Raw genomic sequence first — 15,645 nt, forward strand, 5'->3', positions numbered from 1 at the left:
CTGCATTTCTTCCATATACTGGTAGAAAAACAAGTCTGCGTAAAAATCAGTTTCCTCTGATATTCTCTGATCATCCCTTAAAATACATGTTTGACTTTTCAATCAACGTTGAATACTTAATGCAATTAATAAAATTCTCGTTAAATATACCTTCAGTGTTTTGATGACATTCTTTTTTTTTTTTTGACCACATTCACATAACTTTTATTACAGTATATTGTTCCATTAATATTTTATTATCAATCATTTTGTTAATCTCTGACTTATGCCTTTTTAAAGGGATATTCAAATCTTTCTTGGCTTCTTAAAAATGTGTATAACTTTTTGTTATTTGAGAAGAAATAGATACACATCCTAAAAGTAAAATTTTGACAGAAGGGGGAAAAATCATGTTAGAAATTGTCCCTTCAGTCTCACCATTGATCCATCTGTTTTCACTTCTCTGGTTGATTACCTGCACAGCCCAGATAATATGCCCCTGTATCTTTAAAGCATTTTACCACCTTCAAATAGGTGATAATTCTTTTGATTCTCTAATGTGAGAATCACATTTGATTCTCTAATGTGGGAGTTGAGGAAAATAGCTGATCCAAAATAACCCATGCTTTGTAATCTTAGGTTTTGTAAAGTATACAACACAATTTTCACAAGTGCTGTCTCCAGATGTGGAATTTTTACTTTTTCTTTGGATACTGCTCTCTATTTCCATGTTTTTTCTATGATAACCAGGCCCAGACAGTTTTATAGGTATATTTCCAAACTGGAAAAACTATAGTTGATGTTGAAGAAGTTATTATAAGTCATCTGAGGTGAACTGCATAAAAACACAAAAAATAAAACCAATTCCCCACCCCACCCCCCCATCTATCTATCCATCTGGAACTAAAACTGCCACAAATTAACAGAGAAACACAATTACTGTAGAAATAAAATAAAATAGAAATACACAAAATAAAATAGAAACACAATTCATCATATTGATATATCAAGTAGATTTTTAAAAACAGGATGTTGAATATTTCAACATATTAATATAACATTAATTATATATATTTGAGGTAAAAGCCTGAATACTTAATGACTGACGAACATTGGCTAATCAACACAGAAGCCACTCCAATTGAAATGACGCCAGCTAGGACGTCTTCACCAGGTAGGTCAATTAGAGTTCGGTTTGAGTCTGGCTATAGGTTTAGAGGGGCTGCCCTGGGGGCTCAGATGGTAAAGAATCTGCCTGCAATGTGGGAGACCTGAGTTCGATCCCTGGGTAGGGAAGGTCCCCTGGAGGAGAGCATGGGAACCCACTCCAGTGTTCCTCCCTGGAGAATTCCATGGACAGAGAAGCCTGGCGGGCTACAGTCAATGGGGTCGCAGAGAGTCAGACACCACTGAGCGACTAAGCACACATACGTCTAGAAGCAGTGAAAGGTGGTGGGGTCGTCCTTAGAAGCTTACCACTCCTGTCTTCAAGGCAGCTGTCTCAAGGAAGGTCCTTATGGATTCCTCTGGGAAAGAGAGCCTAGCCTCTTTAAAAGGGTAATCATAACCTCCTACTTTTCCTCGTCAAGAAGACTTGGCAGATTTTAGAGGTTCAAGAAGGATGGAGACCAGAGGGTAGCACCTGCTTTGGGTGCAGACTTTAAGAGGGCACCAACAATTCAATAATAAAAATAAAGAACTTTTTAATGTGATATTTAAAATACCTAAGCTGATGCAAAATATCTATGATGAACAAAATATCAAAAATTTTAATAAAGACAGAATCAATATAAATGACTTCATCCTTTTGCTTTAAGCTTCAAAATAGCTCAGCATGGCACTAGATCCAAGGTCTCCAGGTGCATGAAATTGTCCATATTATCCCAAACCAATATTCAGTATACCACATCTTCCCAAGCAGTACTCTTACTGGGAAATAAGAGATCCTGCTAGATTAGGAATGAATGTGAGTTGTAATTAAGTCACCTGATAGATTAGTCTTCAGGTTTGGTTTTCAGAAATGATAGACCAGTGGCTACAGGAGAAGCGCTTCCTTTAGGGCACTCATGAAAGGTGCAGGGTCCCCACAGAGTCCTTAGAGTACAAAGTTAAAGCCCTGACATCATTATTTTCTTTCCCTAAGTTCTGCACAATACTCTGGTCCGACCAAGCAGCCCGTCACCCTCCTGTTTTCACCACGGTGCTCTCTGGCAGCAAGTACTTGGCGCTCAGAGCCTTATCTTTTCCAGGCACTTGATGGCCAGTCTAACAGCCAATAATGTACAGAAGTGTTTTGTCACTCCATGCCATGGCCACCACTGTCCTCTTCACATTGGAAACAGGGTCAATAAGAACTTTAAATCAGATCAGGAAATGAATTGCACAGAACCCAGAATTAATTCCATTAACCCAGAGGACTCATCCTTAAGGTTCTATTCTTCTGGAACTACATATGTGCCAAGTTGCTTCAGTCATGTCTGACTGTGTGCGACCCTATGCACTGCAGACTTTAAACCAATAAAATTGAATGATCAGAGAAATTAGTAATGAGAAAAAAATTAGCCTCTCTGTCTGTGGGAGAGGTGTCTCCAGTCCTGGAAGGCTCAGTCAGATAACCTGAACTTTCGGCTATCATTCGTGGATACTTCTGCTGCTTTCTCATGTTTTCTGTCTTTTTCCAAAATCACCTACCTATGTTTACCTGCTTACCTTTTCTGATAGACTTTAAACAAACAGTTTTACATTTGGAACATGCTGAGTAGAGTCTGAAAATATTGATGTTACTTTTAGCACTGGCAGTCTAATAGATCTTATTTCTATGCCATGTTTTATTGCGCTGGCTCAAAATTACAGAACAGCATTAGAGAATAATGGTGAAGAGGAGTAGCACTGTTTTGTTTCTAATTCGAACTGGGATGCTCAAACTTCTACTTTTATTTTTTATGTATTTTAGCAGGTGAATATGAGACTGGATATTGTTATAAATATTCTTTGTGTCCAGAAGCTATCCATTAGTTTATTAAAGAATTTTATTTAAATAAAAGAAAGTTTAAATTTATTACTGCTTGTTTAACAGATACATTGGAACTTTCCTGACCCCGCTCAGATGGTAAAGCATCTGCCTACTATGCAGGAGACCCAGATTTGATCCCTGGATTGGGAAGATCCCCTGGAGAAGGAAATGAAAGCCCACTCCAGTACTCTCGCCTGGAAAATCCCATGGACGGAGGAGCCTGGTAGGCTACAGTCCATGGGGTCGAAAAGAGTTGGACACGACTTCACTTTCACTTTAAAAGATACATTAAGTTGATTCTTCCTTTTTTTTTTTTGGCCACATCATACAGCATGGGGAACTTCCGTGAACAGGGCGTGAACCTGTAGCCCTGCAGTGGAAGCGTAGAGTCTTAACCTCTAGACTGCCAGGGAAGTCTACATGAAGTTGATTCTATGTTACATGATTTTTCTTTTCCTTTTGATATAAAGGTAGAGAAGTAAACCTGCACATTCATATGTAAAGCAGATGCCTTGCTAGCATTCTAAACTGGTAAAGAATGAGGAGGCAGGACCCCTTTCAGATCAAATCTCGCTGTGTGTCCAATGATGCCCTGGGCTATAGCACCTCTTTGGGACGCTGAGATTACTGGAACCGTGTGGTATGTCCCACTGATCCTTGGCTTGTCTGCTTCCCCCAGAAAGTCTGTTCCTTCAATTTCCCAACATTGTGGCAACTGCTGTCCCTCACCTTGCCACATTAATAAAAAGAAACATCTCAAATTTAAGACCACAATTATTAAAACAATATCAGATTGATGCTAGACTAGACTGATGACTGGATCAAAATATAAAATCTGGAAACACATCTTCGAATGTAGAACTAGTATATAGAATATGATGATGGTAGTATCACTAATCATCAGGAAAAGGAGAAATTGTTTTATAAATGGTCCTAAGAAGTAAGAAAAAATGAATTATTTGGAAAAATGATTTTGATATATTTTACTATCCATTCATTATTTGAAATAACATTGGCTAGATCAATGAGTTAAATGAGAAATTTAAAAATCACATAAAAATGAGGACATATAATGTCTGTGGTATAGGGAGTGTTTCTTATTTAGCTAATACAAAGAAGATATCACACACAGAAACAGCATAATGAAATGACTACATAAAAATGTTTGCTTTGAATAGAGCAAAGAAGCCCCATGAATCAATAAAAAAGTGTTAATATTCCAATAGGTAAGTGAACAAATAATATGTATTATTAATAAGTGAAAGTGTTAGTCACTCAGTCGTGTCTGACTTTGCGACTCTATGGACTGTAGCCTGCCAGGCTGCTCTGTCCATGGAATTCTCCAGGCAACAATACTGGAGTGGGTTGCCATTCCCTTCTTCAGGGGATCTTCCCAACCCAGGGATCAAACCAGAGTCTCCTGCATTACAAGCAGATTCTTTACCATCTGAGCCACCAGGGAAGCCCTATGTATAATTAATACAAAGATCTAAAAATACAGCAAGTTGAATAAACAGAGGAGCCTGGCAGGCTCAGTGGGGCCTGTGGGGTCGCAAACAGTCAGATACAACTGAACAACTAACACTTTCACATTTTTTTTCAAAGACAATAAAAGTCTTTCTTGAATAACAATCCTAAAGTTAGTGGTCCAGCAGGCCGAGACAACTCTGCTCTAAGATCTAAGTTACTTCCAGATTGCCGTTCCATTCCATCATGAGGAATTTCCCTGTCTGCATGGTGGGGCGAGTTGTGGATATATGTTTAGCGGGAAGAGAAGAACATCCCGCCCTCTGTGGGTGAGGTGAGAGTTGTGCATATTATATGAGTGAGAATTTAGGTACATGGGTACAGTCAGCAAGGGAGGTGGGAATTGCAGTGTGAGCTATGTGGCCACGAGTCCAGCACTGCTGTCCTGATGATGGGAGAATGGTCACCTGTGTTCACTATAGAGCAAATACACATTGTCAGTACATGTGGGGGAATACAGAAAGCTCATTAACAACCAAAGAAACACATCATTAAAACTTATGTGACATAATACCTTTCATGCCTCAAGTAAGCAAAGATTCTTTGACATAATAATACTAGGTGAAATGTGACACTCTGCTAAATTGTCTGCGGGGATGAGGATGGACAGACTTCCTTGAAAGCAATTTAGCTATTTAACCAAGATCTTAAAATATTCATACCTTGGAGTAATAGGCAAATTTATCTATATCAATGGATGATATAGAGAATTCAAAACTAGAGCCATGCGTGAGAATTGTATTAATAAGTGCCAACATTTAAACATTTATTAAAGGCTTACTTCGAACCAAGATTATTGCTATGTCCTCTGCTTATATTACCTAATTTAATTCTAAAACCTGATTATGAGATACTACTATAGTATACCATTTTATTGATGTGGTTATGGACTTAGAGAGGTTAAGTAACTTGTTTGAAATCACAGATAGTTGAATTGTGATTCAAATCACAATCTAGGTCTTTCTAATATCAGAGCCCTAGCTGTTGATAAAGTTCAGTTCAGTCACTCAGTTGTGTCTAACTCTTTGTGACCCCATGGACTGCAGCATGCCAGGCCTCTCTGTCCATCACCAACTCCTGGAATTCACTCAAACTCTTGTCCATTGAGTCGATGATGCCATCCAATCATCTCATCCTCTGTCATCCCCTTCTCTTCCTCCTTTCAATCTTTTCCAGCATCAGGGTCTTTTCAAATGAGTCAGTTCTTCGCATCAGGTGGCCAAAGTATTGGAGTTTCAGCTTCAGCATCAGTCCTTCAAATGAATATTCAGTACTGATTTCCTTTAGAATGGATTGGTTGCAGTCCAAGGGACTCTCAAGAGTGTTCTCCAACACGACAGTTCAAAAGCATCAATTCTGCGCTCAGCTTTCTTTATAGTCCAACTCTCACACCCATACGTGTCTATTGGAGGAACCATAGTTTTGACTAGATGGACCTTTGTTGTCAAAGTAATGTCTCTGCTTTTTAATATGCTGTCTAGGTTGGTTATAACTTGATAAAGTTAACATTTTACATTACTGGGGAAAGGATGGGTTTTTAATGCATAGTGTTAGGAAAACTGGCATTTCATTTAAAATAAAATTACCACTTACACTAATGATTTCTAATAATTTTCAGTTCATGAACCACTTAAATCATCTGATGACAGATTGAAACTTTTCTTTCTTTCACATACACACATACACACACCACAAACACACACATCTACATACAAAGAGATGTATATATATGCAGATTCTTCTATGCAGTTCCAATGGGTTTTAGAACCAGGAAGCCATGAACTTGAAAAGAACTTCAATCAAATGGTAATGTGAATTCCAGATGGATTGAAATTTTAAATGTAAAATTAAACATAAAAATAGCCTTTGTGTGCATAAAGAGATAAGGCACCTAAATCTCCAGCCTTGGTTCCTTAAAGATGCAAAAACTCGAACGAACTTTTTGGCCAATGCAATATGTATTCTATAAATATTTCCAAATAGACATATGCATTGGTGAAAATAACTCCATAAATTTGGAGTTATTAATGAATTTCTATTCATAACACCAAAACAGACACCATGGGGAAAAGGTGAATAGATGTAATTATTTTAATTGTTTATTTATTTGTTTTAATTTTAAAATTATTTTTTGTAGGTGAAATAAGTATACATTGTGTTGAATTTCTCATTACTTAGTGTTACTAACTACCTAACTATGTGATTAATGGAATTATTTTTAAGTGTAAATTTTTGTTGTTATTGTTAACAACATAGCACACCAGCTTTTCTCCTTTAACAAGTACTTAACTGAGCATTGATTGTCTTCTGAGCCGCCTTCTAGACACTGGGGACATGACGATCAACAAGCTCAGGTCGACGTGGGGTAGACAGGCACACATCGGATGGCCGAGCCCGAATCCTGCCCTGAGCCCAGTGAGCGCAGCGAGGATGCCTGCTGAGCTCCAGACAGGGCAGAGGAACGCTCTTGGGTTTGTCCCTCGAGGGTGCTGAGGGGTGAGTTCCCACAGGGAGAGTGGCAGAGAGAATTGAAAAACAGAGGAGAATTGCAAAACGAGGCAGGCACAAGCCAAGGGGTGGACCCAAGCCAAGGGGGTGGTGGACGCTGACGATGGGGTCTGTATTGTGTGTGCAGAAATAGACGGTAGGCGGGGCCAGCTCTCAGAAGTGCCTGCTTCCTGGAAGAGGTTTATGGAACATTCTGCTTGGAGGAGGGAGGTGTAGGTTAGAGTAAAGCCATCTAGTCCTGGATAATAAACTCGGATTTCAGACTTGAATGTGCTTGGGACTGAAATTCACTTGTTACAGAAGTAGTGTCCTTGGAATAAGATGGGAGAAGCTTTATGTGAGACTCAATGAGTGCGGTTATATAGGAGTTTGATTTCCATCTCATAAATAATAAACAGCCCTCAATATGCAAATTTCAACTTCCCTTTCAATTGCTCATGTTCATCTTGCAAAAAAAAGTAATCAAGAAAAATATGGGAAATGCCATCTCCCTGTTGGAATGAAGCATCTCTTGGATGGTACAATATCTTTGCTCCAAGGCTTAGAAGCTTATTAACTGTCTCTGCCTCATTGGTTTTTCTATTTAGACAATTCCTCCCCCATAATCTAATCAATGTTAAAGTGAAACATGACTTTAATTGAACAGCACATAATAAGATTTGTTAAATTTGAAGTAGAATAATATGACTAAGTTCAAAACTGAGAAACAAACTGAGAAATTATTTCTCCGTGTTTCCTTTGCATGCCTGTGCTGAGTCACTCAGCCGAGTCTGATTCTTTGTGACCCCCATGGACTGTAGCAGGCTCCTCAGTTCATGGGCGTTTTCCAGGCAAGAATACTGGAGTGAGTTGCCATTTCCTACTCCAGGGGATCTTCCTGACCCAGGGACGGAACTCGGGTCTCCTGTGTCTCTTGCAGCAGGACTTTTTAGCACTGAACTACCTAGGAAGCCCCTATAGTTAGTCATATATCTTTATTGATTTTTTTTTAAAACATTTTAAGCATTTTAAAATTGAAGTATAGTTCATTTGTAATGTGTTAGTTTCAGATGTAAAGTGATTCAGTTATACATGTATATATTCTTTTTAAGATTCTTTCCTTTTATAGATTATTACAAAACATTGACTATAGTTCCCTGTGCTATACAGTAGATCCTTGTTGTTTAGCTATTTTATATATAATAGTGTGTATCTGTTAATTCCAAACTCCTAATTTATCCCCCATATCCCCTATGGTAACCCTAAGTTTGTTCTTTATGTCTGTGAGTCTATTTCTGTTTTATGAGTAAATTCATTTGTCCCTTTTGATCATTTTTACTGTGGTATCTTTTATAAGATACACGTTCAATGTGTACAAGGGATAGATTAACTTTATCATATTACTTGGGAATACAATGGAGATGGAGAAACAGGAAACCACTAGGTTTTATTTGTTTTTTATTTCCGCAGTGTTTGACTTGGTCCTTTTCTCTTCATCCCAATTCTACTGCCCAAGGTCAAATCTATTGTAAAACTCCCAAGCTGGTTTTCTGTTCAAGTCCTTGTGATGTGACCCCATCCTTCTTGCTGGTCCTGTGTCCCACAGTTAATTCACCTGGATTTACGCTGAGCTGTAGGGCTTCCCTGGTGGCTCAGTGGTAAAGAATTCAACTGCCAAAATGAGGAAGATGCCCTGGAGGAAGAAATGGCAACCCACTCCAGTATTCTTGCCTGGGAAATCCCATGAACAGAGGAGACTGGCGGGCTACAGTCCATGGGGCCACAAAAGAGTGGAACACAACTTAGTGAGTAAACAAAAACAACAGCTGTGGGTTCGTGGAGTACTCATAGCTCCTCAAACAGGATTTGCTCTGGTATCCTGTTTGTCTCTGCATGTGCTTTTTTTTTTTCTTAAGGCTTTATTGAATTTGTTACAACTTTGCTTCTGTTTCATGTTTTGGTTTTTGGCTGTGAGGCATGTGAGATCTTGGCTTCCTAACCCCTGCACTGGAAGGCGAAGTCTTAACCACTGGACCACCAAGGAAGTCCCACACTATTTCTTCTATCTGAAATTCTCACCTGTCTCCTCTCTGTCCATCTCGTAGTGTAAGAATTAAGATGTTAATTTTGCACCTGAATGGTCATTATTCAACTCCCTGGACTGCCACTGCTGAGCTGTGGATGCTTAGGCACGTTCATCTCCCTGGGTCTCATTTTCTTCATCTGAAATTGGAATAATGAAAGGATTCATTTCACAGAATTATTACGAAAGTAAAATCAGACAATGCATGCGATTGGCTCAGTGCATAATGCATTCTAAATAACCAATACTGTTTTCACTCTTAGTATGATTACAATTATTATTGCTATTTTTAAAAATTAATTTTTGTCAGAGTATAGTTGATTTACAATGTTGTGTTAGATTCTGCTGTACAGCAAAGTGAATCAGTTATATATGTATATGGATATATATACGCATATATCCAGTCTTCTTTAGATTCTTTTCCCATATAGGTCACTGCAGAGTGCTGAGTAGAGTGCCCTGTGCTATATAACAGGTTGTCATTAGTTATCTGTTTTATTATAGTAGGGTATATATATCAGTCTCAATCTCTCGATTTATTGCCATTTATCAATGATAATTTTATTTCTCCTCTCTGTGTATCCATTTTGTTTCCTAGATATGCTCAGTCACTCAGTCATGTCCAGCTCTTTGGGACCCCATGGACTGTAACCCACCAGGCTCCTCTGTCCATGGAATTTTTCAGGCAAGAATACTGGAGCGAGTTGTCATTTCCTACTCCAGGGGATCTTCCCAACCCAGGGATCAGTGGTGATAGACTTGGGAAGAAGGGAGATAAGACGCCTTTAGAAGGTTGGTTCATCCCTGTTCAGTCCCTACGGCAGCCCTGGAGTTCCTAGAGATGTAGAGACCATTTTGGTGGTAGGGAGGACAGCTGATATCATGTCATATCATTTATGTCTTTCATAGCATTTCTCTCCGTGACCAAGCCAGGGCTTGGGTTCTCATACTCCTCTTAAATTCGAACAAGCAACATCCTGCAGTGAGTGGAAAGCTTCCATACTAAAGGTAAGGAAGTTTGACCTCAAGCTTTAACTCATCAAAAATCAGGTGATATCCTAGGACAAATGACTTCATCTCCCTGAGCTCAGCTCCTGGTTTATTTAAAAAAAAAAAAGAAAGAAAACAAAAAACAAGAGGATTACCTTATGTGTTCTCTAAGTATCTTTCCAGTCCTAGGGTTCTGTCGTTCTACATGGGGAAGTTCACTGTTTCTGCTGTCTGTATACTCAGGCGGCTTCATGGGGTGTGCTGAGTCAGGCCTCCTCCACCTGGGGGCATGCTGAAGCCACTGGTCTCACTTCAGCTCAACAGAGGACAGTGGCTTCAGAGTCTGTGGGAAAGAAGTGGAGGGGCCCCAGGCGTTCTAAGAGTCTGTCTTTCAGATGTGTATATGTTCAGACATATATAATATACATGTTTTAAAATAAAGTCCAATACTATATAACCAAGGTTGAATATTTATCCTCTATAGAAGTTTCCAGAATCTTAAAAAAAAAAAAACAAAAAAAAAACCAGAAGACTCTTGAGAGTTCCTTGGACTGCAAGGAGATCAAACCAATCAATCCTAAAGGAAATCAATCCTGAATATTTGTTGGAAGGACTGATGCTGAAGCTCCAACACTCTGGCCACCTGATGTGAAGAGCTGATTCCTTGGAAAATACCTCGATGCTGGGAAAGACTGAAGGCAAAAGAAGAGAGGGGCAGAGGATACGATGGTTAGATAGCATCATGGACTCAATGGACAGGAGCTGAGCAAACTCCAGGAGACAGTGAAGGACAGCTGCAGTGTGTGGGGTCACAAAGAGTGTGACACAGCTTAGATACTGAACAACAACAACACAATACAGGAGAATACCGATATCTTATCTTTAATTTAATTTTTATTTTACTCTGTACTTACTTGGCAGTCCCTTCTCAGAAGAGATGATAGAAATGCCTGATCATGCTATTTAAGACATAAGGAATCAAAACGAATGAACACAAACATATAAGAATAACAAACAACTTCTAGAAACACCTTTAACCATCCAGTAAACTACCTTTCTTGAAGGGTACAGAAGCTTTAGGAGGCGTAAATTTCCCATTAGAGTTCCTTGATGTAGGTTTTCTTGATTCTAATAAAGAAGAGTGAAAAGCCCGAAATAGAAACCACTTTGAAGACGCTCAGGGGCCCTAAGTGCAGGTCCCCTCTTAAGACGTCTTTATTAACACTCAAAATCCTCCCAGGTCCCTCTCCTACAGACATGACAGATGCCTTTGACCATCTCCCCACAGTGGGGAGACTTCTGTAGATTTCTTTCTGCACTTTGTGGAGTTTACAGAGACGACACAAGTAGCTTCCGCTGTATTTATCAAGGAAAAAGTAATTGAAAACAGCGGGTAGCGGTGCCTGAGTTCCTGAAAGAAGTCTGTTTGCCAATTGATCCATGGAGTGCTGAGGCTGGGAGCTTCCATTATAGCTCCTGGGTGGTATTCAGGTTCAGTAAACCCCAGTGTGTCTGGGTAACTGGATTCCTAAATCTTAAGACTATTTTCATTTTCTAACGAAAGAATTGAAGTAGAATGGAATCTACTTAGAAAATGTGTTTTGCTTCTAAACATTTGTGAAATTGAACATTATTGGTGTGATTTTCAAAGGCCTTACTTAACTGTACATTAAAAGAAAACCCTCTTTCTGCCTTAGGTAATAAGATTTGAAACGAAACACTCCAACTAAAAATCTTAATTTATCTACTTAAAACAAGCAATTGAAATATATAGTGAAACTATAACTTTGGTCTATATTTTCCAAGTCACCTGTAGTGTGTTATCATATTTTCATACTTTAAAAAAGAAAAAAAAATGAAACATAGCAAAACATAGCAATTAGATTCAGAAACACAGTTGGAGTAACATGGCTTAAATTTCCTGGCCAGTCCTATTTCCATTTACAGGATTGGATACTGAAGTCTCACAAATTCTTAGAAAATCCTAGGAATTCTAATATAACAGCATCTAGACTGACTTTGGCTGCCTCTTACATACAAATATGGTACATAAATTCCTTGTTTAACCTTCTTCTCTGATATGAGAGTCAGAAAAATATGGTCACCACAATGGGAAGCCAAGAAAATGACTTTGGCTAGCCCCCTAAAGGTATTGACCAGGAGAACTAGACCTTATCCCTTTGAGGGAGAATGGATACATGTGTGTGGCTGAGTCCCTTTGCTGTTCGCCTGAAACTATCATGACATTGTTAGTCAGCTGTACTTCAGTACAAAATAAAAAGTTTAAAAAAACACCTTAGCCCTTATGGGTCATAGGAAACCACTTAAAGGTAAAGCAGGGGAAAGGCAAAACTAAAAAAATTGAAACTTGATTCTAAGCAGAAAACGTCTTTGGGATAGTTAATCTAGAAAAGAGGGTATTTTTAAAGATATGCAATAATTTCCATAAGCAAATATTGTTGACAATAAAACCTGTTATATTGATTATTAGCTTGATGTTTGGTCAGCAACATTAACACTGTGATGGATTCGTGCAAATTCATGCACACGCTCTCAAGCTGGTCGCTTTATGACGATCCATTTACCATAACGGTTTAGATGAGGGGTAGGGGCTCTAACTCTGGAGCGGAGATAGATGTACTGGCCCTTCAGATGCTGGGTTCCAGCCTTACAGACTGTGTCTTAATCACACAGGCAGTGGATCTCCATTCACATATAAGTATAGGAAGAGAAGCTGGTGGGGTTCACTACAGCAGAGAAAAGTAGTATAAGTGTTAGGAAGAAATTCTTGGCCACAACGATAGCAAAATGAAGTTCCAAATATGGGGGGTTTCTCATAGAGTACTCGTCCATCACACAGGAGGAGAGGGAGGAGGAGGGAACATATGGTGCTGGGGGTAACCTCTAGCCTTATGTGCTGTGATATTTTGAGGAAGAATGATACAACTTGGGACAAAGTTCACTTAACAAACAGCAGTTCTTGATAATTTTGCCTCATTATCTGTGGCTGATTTTGTGGAGAAAGGACAATTAGACTCAAGCTCAAGAGAAAAGGATTGGGACTTCCCTGGTGGCCTGGTGATTAAGATTTCAGCTTCCAATATAGGGGGTGCTGGCTCCATCCTTGGTCAGGAAGATAAGACTCACATACCTCAGGGCCAAAAAACCAAAACAGAAGCCATATTGTAATAAATTCAATAAAGACTTAAAAATAGCCCACATCCAAAAAAAAAAAAAACCTTTAAAAGAAAAGAGAGAAGAGGATCATGGGAGAAACATAGCCTAACGACTGACAGAGCTGAAGAATCAGACTCCCCTGGACTAGAGGAATTTGAAGAGCAAATACTGCTAAGAGTCCAGTCCAATCTGAATAGCCCGTATCATTAGGGCTGTGAACCAATATTGACAGTCTGGTGCCAGAAATGCCCATGGGGACACATGGGCACTTATACTCCATACATTAAACATAAACAGTGTTTTTAAGCAAGGTTACTAATCTTTTCAGGTGGGACATGCATTTTTTTAAAAGACACATATATAAAATCTTAACTGCAATTCCTGATGTTTGCTTTTCTTCAAAACCACCTTCTGATTTTGGAACGTTCTCCCCAGCCTTTAGCCTGTCTCAAAGCCTGGTGCCTACTTCTTACGGCTCCTGTCTTTCCTAAAACTTCTAAGACTTCTGACTTAGGGCTTGCCTGGGGTGTTCTTACTTTCTGCTGCTGCTAAGTGCTCCCTGAAGATCACAGAACCACCTTCACAAAGGGGCAGCCTCCCAGGACCTTGCTCCTCTTGCCCTGTGGCTGAGCTGATGGCCCTGTGGCTCAGAGAGCGCTTTGCAAGAAGCTATTGCAACCTGCTTATCTGCTGGCACTTAAAACCACACAGTAAACCAAGCAAAGAGCAAGTGATTTAAAAAACTTTAATATCACTAAACTTCTTTACAGATATAGTATGGGGACATTTTAGAAACTTTTGGGAAGGAAGGATAGAAACTAACTCCGTTAAATGTGTCAAGGAAAAACTAGGTGAAACCTTTGCTGAAGACCCTTTTTTTTGCCTTTTAGATCTGTGTTTTGCTTGAAACTCAACATTCAAAAAACTAAGATCATGGCATCCGGTCCCATCACTTCATGGCAAGTAGATGGAGAAACAATGGAAACAGTGACAGACATTATTTTCTTGGGCTCCAAAATCACTGCAGATGGTGACTGCAGCCATGACATTAAAAGATGCTTGCTCCTTGGAAGAAAAGCTATGACCAACCTAGACAGCATATTAAAACCCAGAGACATTACTTTGCCAACAAAGTTTTGTCTAGTCAAAGCTATGGTTTTTCCAGTAGTCATGTATGGATGTGAGAGTTGGACCATAAAGAAAACTGAGTGCCAAAGAATTGATGCTTTTGAACTGTGGTGTTGGAGAAGTCTCTTGAGAATCCCTTGGACTGCAAGGCGATCAAACCAGTCCGTCCTAAAGGAAATCAGTCCTGAATATTCATTGGAAAGACTGACGCTGAAGCTGAAGCTCCAATACTTTGGCCACCTGATTCGAAGAACTGACTCATTGGAAAAGTCTCTGATGCTGGAAAAGTTGAAGGCAGGAGGAGAAAGGGATGACAGAGGATGAGATGGTTGGATGACATCACTTGATGGACTTGATGGACATGAGTTTGAGCAAGCTCTGGGAGTTGGTGATGGATAGGGAAGCCTGGCATGCTGCAGTCCATGGGTGCCCCCTCTTGCTCCTCTGACCAGGCCCTCTGACATCTTGCCCAACCTGACACACAAATCTGACTGGACTTCTAGACCATCCAGGCAGCCACCTCTTCCTCAGCTCTCCCAGTTGAAAGTCCTAAACTGGCCCTTTGAATTCCAACATCTTACTAGCTGGATCTTTCTGTCTTACTTTACAATGAGTATAATAACTCCCCTTGGAGACATTCACTCCTTGAGGCTCTGGTCTGGATTCTGTTTGATTCATTCTGTGCCTTCTCAGTTTCCCAGGGCTCCATGAAATATTTGTCATACAAATTAATGTGCCTGTGATATCCTACTTGTGGATGTCCTTAAAATAAACTGTTGGGGATAAGCAAAATGAAAAAGAATGCATCTCACACTAGCAGGGACCCCATTTGCCCAGAGGATGTTTTGCTTTCTCTTGTTCAGAAGATTTATTTTAGTTTAAGAGCCAAGGTATGTTTTCTTTCCTGGGTAAATTATGTGCGTGGTTCCTGCAGCAACAGCTCCAGTGGATGTTGACTTACTGCTGAGAGCAGGAGAGGAGGAAGGGGGACAGAGGAATGTCACAGCCAGCTGGTTGCCAAGACATCTGCCACTGCCCCATGGGGTTTGGGGGGATGGGATGTGACCAAAGGCTGAGATCACCAGTTGAACCATACAGGAGAGGGCTGATTTGGGTCAAATAATACTCTAGGACCCAAAGTGGAAACATGAGCCAGAAATGCATGGTGTTTTAAAACAGCACCATGGGAATTCTCTGGTAGACCAGCTGGTTAGGGCCTCCCTGGTGGTTCAGACGGTAAAGAATCTGCCTGCAATGCAGG

General features: G+C 39.8%; 1 long non-coding RNA gene across 1 annotated transcript; it reads left to right on the top strand.

Moving 5' to 3' along the window:
- Nucleotides 1–9,710: 9,710 nt before the first annotated feature.
- LOC122709110 lies at nt 9,711–14,203 on the top strand. The gene is made up of 3 exons (XR_006345413.1): nt 9,711–9,881; nt 9,999–10,097; nt 14,147–14,203. It is a non-coding gene; the product is annotated as an uncharacterized LOC122709110 (long non-coding RNA).
- Nucleotides 14,204–15,645: the final 1,442 nt, after the last annotated feature.

Source organism: Cervus elaphus, chromosome 15 (assembly GCF_910594005.1).
Source record: "Cervus elaphus chromosome 15, mCerEla1.1, whole genome shotgun sequence".
Taxonomy (NCBI): domain Eukaryota; kingdom Metazoa; phylum Chordata; class Mammalia; order Artiodactyla; family Cervidae; genus Cervus; species Cervus elaphus.